Source organism: Helicoverpa zea, chromosome 17 (genome assembly GCF_022581195.2).
Source record: "Helicoverpa zea isolate HzStark_Cry1AcR chromosome 17, ilHelZeax1.1, whole genome shotgun sequence".
Taxonomy (NCBI): Eukaryota; Metazoa; Arthropoda; class Insecta; order Lepidoptera; family Noctuidae; genus Helicoverpa; species Helicoverpa zea.
The window spans coordinates 10779837-10788420 of NC_061468.1; the positions used below are offsets into that span (position 1 = coordinate 10779837).

An 8584-nucleotide genomic window follows, 5' to 3' on the forward strand; every position below is an offset into this window, starting at 1 on the left:
TTATTGTTTTATTTCCTTAGATACTTACAGTTATCTTCAAGGAAAATTCCATTAGGTTTCATAGATTGTTCTGGAAGAAGCCTCGGGCTGATTATGAAGCCGTCTTCTTGTATGTTCATCCGCGTCCTGGGGAACTTCTTCCCGTACCGAGATAAAATATCCCCTATGTTACTCGGGGACGGCGTAGCTTTCCAACTGCCTCGTTGGTCTAGCTGTCGCATGTGCGGCTGCTGAGCGCGAGGTCTCAGGTTCGATTCCCGAGTCGGGCCGAAATTGCTTTGTGGGTTTTAGAAGACTTTCACAAAGCAGCCCGGAGCCTGGAAGTTGGTGATTGATACACCCGTGCATCGGAGAGCACGTAAATGTCGGTCCTGCGCCTGATCTCTTTCCGGTCGTGTCGGATTGCCGTCCCATCGGGCTATGAGAGTGAAGGAATAGGGAGTGCACTTGTGTCTGCGCAAATGCTCGTGCACTATAATATGTCCCGCACAGTTGGCTAATCTCCTTAAATGAGAACAGCCGCCGTAGCCGATAATCGGCTAGGAGGACATCATCAGCTTTCCAACAGTGAAAGATTTTTCTCAAATCGCTTCAGTTTCGGAGCCTTTAAGGTACAAAAAAAACAATTTTGGTATTATAATAGTGTAGATTATTCTTGTCTTTGAAGACCTTCACGAATACTCGAATTATTTATATTATCTAGTTTTTCTCTTGATATAAAATTATCAAACAAAGAGAGTAGGTAAAATAAACTGTTTAACATTTTTAATGATAGAGCAACAAAAGATACAATATAATTAATGTTTTACATTAATTAGTTTGCTCGTGTTCATAAACAAAGTTTCGTTGTTTTTATTAATTCATTATCTGCGCAAGGTCACGCGTGGAGACCCCATGGTAATAATACACGAATAATAGTTTACTCATGTCATAGTTAGGGTTGACTCTTGCGTGAATAGTCGAGATAGTAAAAATGTGGTTTCAGCTAGCTGTTTTCTTCCATCTAGTCTATGTTCTTACCTTCTTGATGCCACCAAAAAGGATAAATCCTTACCCTGGTCCATAAAAATTGTCCTGTGAAGTGATTTTGGTGAATAGACAAGCATATGTACCCGGTGCAGTATGTACAATTATGATTAATCTTTAACGTAAAATCTATTTAATCATGTATTTTCTTACTGTATTATGTACCTTTAAACTGTCTATTAGTGAGACAACACCAACCTATATATTGAGAGCAACAAAAAATACAACTAAATCAATTTAGCAATACCGCACGAATTTGATCTACCTAACATCATTTACTACGATCGATCAACCCTAAAACAGGGCGTGATAGTTCCAACTCCAACGAACTAGCAAAAGCCTGACCTTCAGTAAGCAAGTGATGCATGAGTCAACGGCCAGCAGTTAGCAACAGATTGTAAGTACCAAACTTCTTGGAGCCTTGCCAGCAGCGTACAGACTCCCTGTCGCTTGTGACTACCGCTCTGTAGATTGGAACCAGGTATAAACACAGATTATGTAAGCAACACGTTTTTATTTTATGTTGATGATTCTGTTTTAGCAGATGTGAGGAGTGTTGAAGTTGCCACATAGATTATTGATTCGTATTAAGTTATCTTGATATCAAAACAATCCCACTCTTAGCTAAGATTAATAAATATCGAAGTATTAAAAATATGTATGTCTGTCTTTCCAGCAGCCTCTGTATGTTTTACTCTTCAAGAAGTGACGAGCAGTTACTAATCGCTGTGACTAAACTGAAACACCAGCGAAAAGAGGACTGTTGTTTGAAAGCCTAACACCGAAGAAACGCCATAAGGTATGCATACCTTCTTCGTACGTACCTATTTCGCGTTTCTTTAATTTTCTCTGTATTTAGTCTTTGAGAAGAAAACTGTCTTACTCAGAAAGCGATAGGAAATCGTAAATCCAAGTTTCCAGCGGAGGCGGCGATTCTCCCGAACGATTTTGGCAAACATACAGAATTGCCAGCCTTGAAAATTTTATGGGTCGCATTTTCATGGAAACGGGTTTATGGCAATTTATTATTGTTTATTCCAACATCTGAAGGACATTGCGTCGGTCGTTAAGTATTTTTCCGAAATCTACAATCTTTCGAAGTAGGGTAAATACGCCAAATGTCGGCCTCCCCCCAAACTTCGGCCGTCTGTACATTTTCAGCCTGCATTCATTCAAAAGGTAATTAAGTGTTAGTTTTGCTCCTCGAATTGCAACTTTGGTTTATACTCTGTACGTACAAATCGTTACTATCCAATTCTGTCACTTACTCTTCTCATACTGAGCGTCAGTAGCGATTGCGCCGTTGAAACATCAAATTCGCACGTAAAGTAGCTTACTCGAAGTGAATACTCACATTTTGGGGATTGATATTAGAACGATAAAACATTTATTTATTTTTCTTTTAAGCTTGATTATCACTAATGGGTTATTTTTACTATATTTTAAGATAGTTTTTTCAGCGTTTTGCGTATATTTTTCAAGGAAAAATAGGAGGCCGCCATTAGGACAACAGTTTTGACTTAAAACCGGAGTCTCGGCCGTGGCCGACTTAAAGCAAATGCAGTCTATTTTATAAATTCCTATTGTACTAATTCCGTTGGCTTAACAAGAGAATTTGCAAAGCTTATAGGAAAATAGATCTATTTTACGTTTAATAGCCAAATAACGGCAGGGGTGATATTAGTTGAATCTCAAGAAATAAGGTACAAGAAATAGGGGCCGACATTAGAATCGTAAATAATCGTAATGTCGACCAGCCTCGAACTCAAGCGCCACTATACAGGCTGATGAAAAAATACTTTTATATTTTTTCATTTTCTCAAAATGAAATAATTTATTTATTATAATTCATTATATCGTAAAGGAGTTAAGTTTAAATGTTAATGTTGAGTTGACAGTTTTGTAGGCATGTTTATGGTAGCTTTATAGTTTGGGACTTGCTATCTATTAAACCGTTCTTATTAGCTTAAAAAATATAAATGGTTGGTCGTGAAAACGACTTTTTTTGTTTAGGGGAAACAAAAAAATATTTTACTATAAATTAAACAAATACAATTACAAATGTATACTTAGTATTATATTATAATTCTGCTAAAATAAATCATGTTAATAATATTTGTCACTGCCTTAATTTAAAACAGCCTATACCCGACCGACATTTGGAAAAAACGCGACCGGCCTTGGGCCGTGAATGGCCGACTTTAGGGTTTTTCTGTTCTCGACGCATCTAAGCCTTATTACTTTTTTCTTTTCGTAGAAATATCAATCTTATGCCTATAAACATGACATAGATTAATCAAACTATCCAAAACCGCATCAGAAACTATCTTTCGTTGGAAACTGTCGGTGCTATAGCGAACCGCAATCAGAAAATCGCTAAGGGGGCCGACATTTGGCGTATTTACCCTATGCCAATGAGGGGGCTTCCGATTGTCGTAATAATTAATCTGAAAGTCGTTTGGAGTTTTATTTGTTTTGGTTTGTGGAAACAGGAATGACATGCCAGTGAATGACTGTTTTCTAGTAGTTTTTTTGTTAATAGAGTAAAAATATTTATCCATGGCATCCTTACTTCCATTAATTCAAACAAGAAATTTAAAGCCATTTGAGAACAGGAACTGCAATAGTATCACAACAATTTCATTAACATAAAAGCTGCTGACCTGATAAAACCGATAAATTGCACAACCCTTTCCGAAAATTCTACCTTGATGTCTCTAAACTGTAAACATTTCGGAGATATAATGGCAAACTTAATTTACATGACAACCTAATGTTAGATAACTAAAAAATTGTAATAATATAACTTGGCCAATTGTGCAATAAACATATCGAATTGTGCAATCGTCCGCTACAATTAAATCAAGTTAGAACTTGTATGATCTGGGTGCATCTTATGACATGACTAGGTAATACAAATCAATAGTCAATAATGTCTTGCCTACTTACACGTTTCTTTTCCGTTCTGTACCGAACTTGTGTTTTCCCTTTTCCCATTTTTATAAAATATTGGGACAAGTCGACGAATAGTGAGGATTTTCCAGGGAATGTATTTTTTTCACGGAAAAGTAGATATTTATTTAAGTGATACATTCTCAGCATTGATTTAATTTATTTATTTACCAGCTTATGTACCTATACAGTTACACAAAGATCACAAACAAGAAGAAATAAAAAAAAATGTACAACAAAGACACAGCTTATTTCATAAGAAATCTCTTCCAGCAGGCCCATTATGGGAGAGTTGGAATATTCAGATTATTTAATCTGATAAAGAGGAAATATTTTTTTTATTTGATTGTTTGAACCGTAAAGGCGGCGCACCACTGAACCGATTTGAAAAATTAAAGCTACACTCTTACCGAGAGAACCAAAGTCATCGACATAGCCCACCGAATCAGCAAGCTGAAGTGGCAGTGGGCTGGCCATATTAGCCGAAGAACCGATAACCGTTGGGGTAAACGAGTTCTAGAGTGGAGACCACGCCTCGGCAAACGTAGTGTAGGACGTCCTCAGGCACGGTGGAGTGATGACTTGCGCAAGACGACTGGCAGGAGCTGGATGCGAGCAGCCGAAAATCGATCTCAGTGGCGTGCACTTGGAGAGGCCTATGTCCAGCAGTGGACTGCTATAGGCTGATGATGACTCTTACCGAATAATGTCAGAATCAAGTTTTGGTATTGCATAATCTATTCGCTCATTTACTGAAAACAGTTTTTTAATAACATACATGACACAGTTTTGTTTTCATTTTATTTCGGCATGATGACTGATCTAAAGACGTTTCTACCCACCGTAAAAAATACGTCGTGAATGCATTTTCCGAGTAGACAACAGTGATATTTAAATGCATTGGCATGACTAATGCTAAAGAAATATTGAGTGTTCCGAGAAAAATGTTTCTAATGTTTTTTTTTGTGCAAAAATGTGTCTGAAAATCTATAAGTACCTATAGCTACATATTTTGTTCATAGTAAGTGTGTATTACGAACTTATTTCTCTCTTAATTTTTTACCACCGATAGGCTTTCCCTGGATTCCGATAGAGGTGGCGTTTCGTCATACGCAGAAGAAAATCATTGAATGCAGCCAACCCAGTGATGAATGAAATGTTCCTGAAAACAGTTCCCGGTAAAAGTTGCGTAAGATCCGTTTCGGTTGTACACTGCGTGCAGAATTATTGGCACACCACAAAAATAATGAGCAAGTATTTATTTTGGGATATTATGAAATTGAATCGAGTGAGGAGTCATGTGGTTTTAATACTTATTTGTTACAGTATCCTTTTATTTTTACAATGAATTTTGCAGTGCCTATCGGTTAATTGCTTTGAGTGCTCATTTTAATGGTAGGTATTTTTTAACTACTATCATAAATCCTGAATTTTTCCAGAGCTTATTACGATTTAGTTTTAGTTTAGGGTATAGGTTAGGCCATATATGTTGCTATATTCAAGGGTTAAAATTTTATTATGGTGGTTCGAGTTAGCAGTAACTTAAGAAATGGGAATATTTATAAATTGTTCGAGAAAAATCCCGCCTATAGAATAAGATATGTATCCCCTTTTTAACACTTTATTCATTGAAACGCAATGGTTTCATAATTTTTGCGCTAATCGCTAATAAAATATGTTGGGTCAATATATTTGTCCTGCAGTGCATTGGGACAAGTGCCAGTAGTTCGTTAAAACGGATGAAAACAGAATAAATAAATATGACGCAACGCACCTATGGAAACGTCTAGAACATGTTTTTTTTTAATAATATTTTGTATTTTCATCCTACACGCAAGAGTATTTTTCCTCGCTTCAAAAAATCCAGAAAATATATTCAAAAAAATAAATGGCGGTCACTTTTATTTTGAGTATTTGTGAAAATTTTCCGTCGCTCCGGTTTTTTTTATAGAAAACTAAGCTTATGCAATCAGGTGATTCAGACCAAGCTTCGGAACTTACATAAGACGTACTTGCGAGATTATATTTATCCGATTTATTAAATCTTACTTAGAAATATCGTTTTATGCAATCTACATAATGTTAGAACGATAAGTGTAAGATGGATGAGGTAGAGGTACCTACTCGCCTTGGGAGTAAAACCGCGGAACCCAACAATTTCATAATAAATTATTAATAAATAATATCTGTCTTTTATGGATGTTTATCCATTACTATTAGTTACCTTGGCCTTGTTTACAGAGCGACCTTAGAACGCAGACAGTACTATTTACTTAGAAGACTTATCTCTGGTAAACCATTAATATTATCTCCATATAGATCTGTGAGTAATGCCTGCATTATTAATATGATGTTATTGATTACTTTTTAAACGGTTAGCTACGTATTTTAATGATGAGGTGTTAAAGATGGATATTTTTTATCATTAAGCATTCAAACGGTTAGGTACATCAATTATAAATGATCAAAATTATGAAAGGGATTTTGAAGATGAAGTTTACCATAAAGTCAAGGATTATTTAGAAGCCAGTTTTACTTTGACTAAGCTGCTTGATCAGTAAACGGGCAATGAAAACCTTTTTGACCTGCCACTTATTTCAAAATTCAGCTGGATCCCGAACCTAAACAGGTTGGAAGCTAACTTCGATATGTACAATTGAAACAAAACAAAAACCAAATTGTGAACCACTTATTTGATTTTAGGTCAGGGGTTATCTGGCGAAAAATACACCCTGACACAATGCTAGGTTAGCCTGTAGTCCTCACGACAAGAAAATAAAATTAATTTTAATATTCATTGCTCATTACCTGATCCAAAATTACTTACCTAAGAATAGAAACATCGATCAAATGATTAATACTCACATGTATGCAAATGCATTCGCTATTGATAGAACAGTCGTTATTGACAGCTGAATCTTGTCTGTACATCTTTTAGATAGAATTTGCAGTTAGCCTTTCAGATGTTCTATTGCTGCAACAATTTGCCTAAGGTTTGCACAAGTCGGTCACGAAATAGAAGACTGGTATACGTAGGTTTCAGAATCATCCATTTTTTTTAACGACGACAAAAATCATCAAATGACCCCTCCCGCTGTGGGTTAGCAGCGGTGAGGGGTCAGTGTGAGACTCTTACTGACTAAAAGCCGTCGTGTTCCGTTGTAGGCCTTTTATGTACCAGGGCCGCGGTATCTCTTTCGAACAGTCCCGCAGCCCCGGCAGAGTATCACCCATCAGGGTTAAACCATCAATAGGGACCAGTCTAAAGTAGTCTTAACTCTTACTAAAAAAGAAGAAACTTAAGAATGTTTCTTAGAAGATCATCATTACATGATACTTAAATTACTACCACCGTAGTTCATTAATCAAGATGTTAAGCAAACCAGTCATTTGTAACTAGACTGACAAGACTTGCTCGTTAAGTTGAAGGATCATCCTACTAGCAGTTGAAACATACCACTTATCCACTTGCAAAAAACGAGCAGGCATCATTGAGGCCCAAATTACCAGTCTAAAAACGGTGGTGCCCATCTGGCATCAGCTGTCACCATCCTTCTTATTGGCCTAATTTATTTTAGGACACACGATTCGCCGAAGAGCTAAGACGAGCTAGAATTGTCGGAGCGACCTTAAAACTAAAACAGGACTCTGAATCACTCGTGTTTCGTTATTCATGGCATCAATTATGGGGCCTCATGCTTCACTCTGCCAATTTTCTATTGTATGTATCTGAATTTATTATCGGCTGTTGTCGTGTCTAATCTTGTATTATGTTTTTTATATATCCGTTGCTATGGTTTATTTATTATGTTTTAAGTACTTAGTTGTGTCAAGGTTTCTATGTCGAAGAATATTGGTAAGTTTTCTCAGAATCGCGCATCAAGTTTGTCATGCGGTTTGCAAGAAAAGTATTCTGCTTTCAGGAAATTCATGAAACTTCAGTTGTCACATTATTTCATATGTCCATGTTTAGAGGAGATAAATTTTAGCATGGAAAAATTACGCATAGCATAGAAATACTTAGGTATACTTGTTTTAAAAGTTGTGTCGTCTTAGAAAAGTCCCCGTGACTCGTCAGCCTCATTAAATGGAGGAAGGTCATGCCTGAAACCAGAGACAGGTGTGTTGTGACAATGCCATACGAAGGTGCCCCTATATGCCCTGTGGTTTCTGAATTTGAATAGAAAATATAATTCATGTGGGACGTGACTGAATGCTTTAGCATTCAAAAGAATAAATGCTAATATGAAGGTCGAATAAGGATGCGTTTGGCAGCAAATGTTATTAGAAGACAATAGACGAAATAAAATTGCATTTAGATTTTATTACCACGCAGAATATAAAGTACCTGTGTCTGTAAAAATTATCCTCTTATTCTTAACCTCTATCTATGTATATTTCATGAGTTTTTGAGGTACTGTGAATTGATTCAAGTTCTTAGGCCTAGGTGCTACGGACCTTAGGCAATGTGCAAAAAGTTGTCTATGTCTGTTGGCTAGGACTCGATCTTATTATATTTGCTTTACATTGAATGAACAGAACACTGATCAGTATATTCACAATGGAAACTTTAAAAGCTTCCTATTAAACTGTCAGCATGAGGAAA

At 36.5% G+C, this 8584-nt stretch overlaps 1 long non-coding RNA gene across 1 annotated transcript; it reads left to right on the top strand.

The window, feature by feature from the left end:
- Window positions 1-1245: 1245 nt before the first annotated feature.
- On the top strand, window positions 1246-5228 carry LOC124638281. Its single transcript, XR_006985349.1, has 3 exons — window positions 1246-1423; window positions 1703-1825; window positions 5051-5228. It is a non-coding gene; the product is annotated as an uncharacterized LOC124638281 (long non-coding RNA).
- Window positions 5229-8584: the final 3356 nt, after the last annotated feature.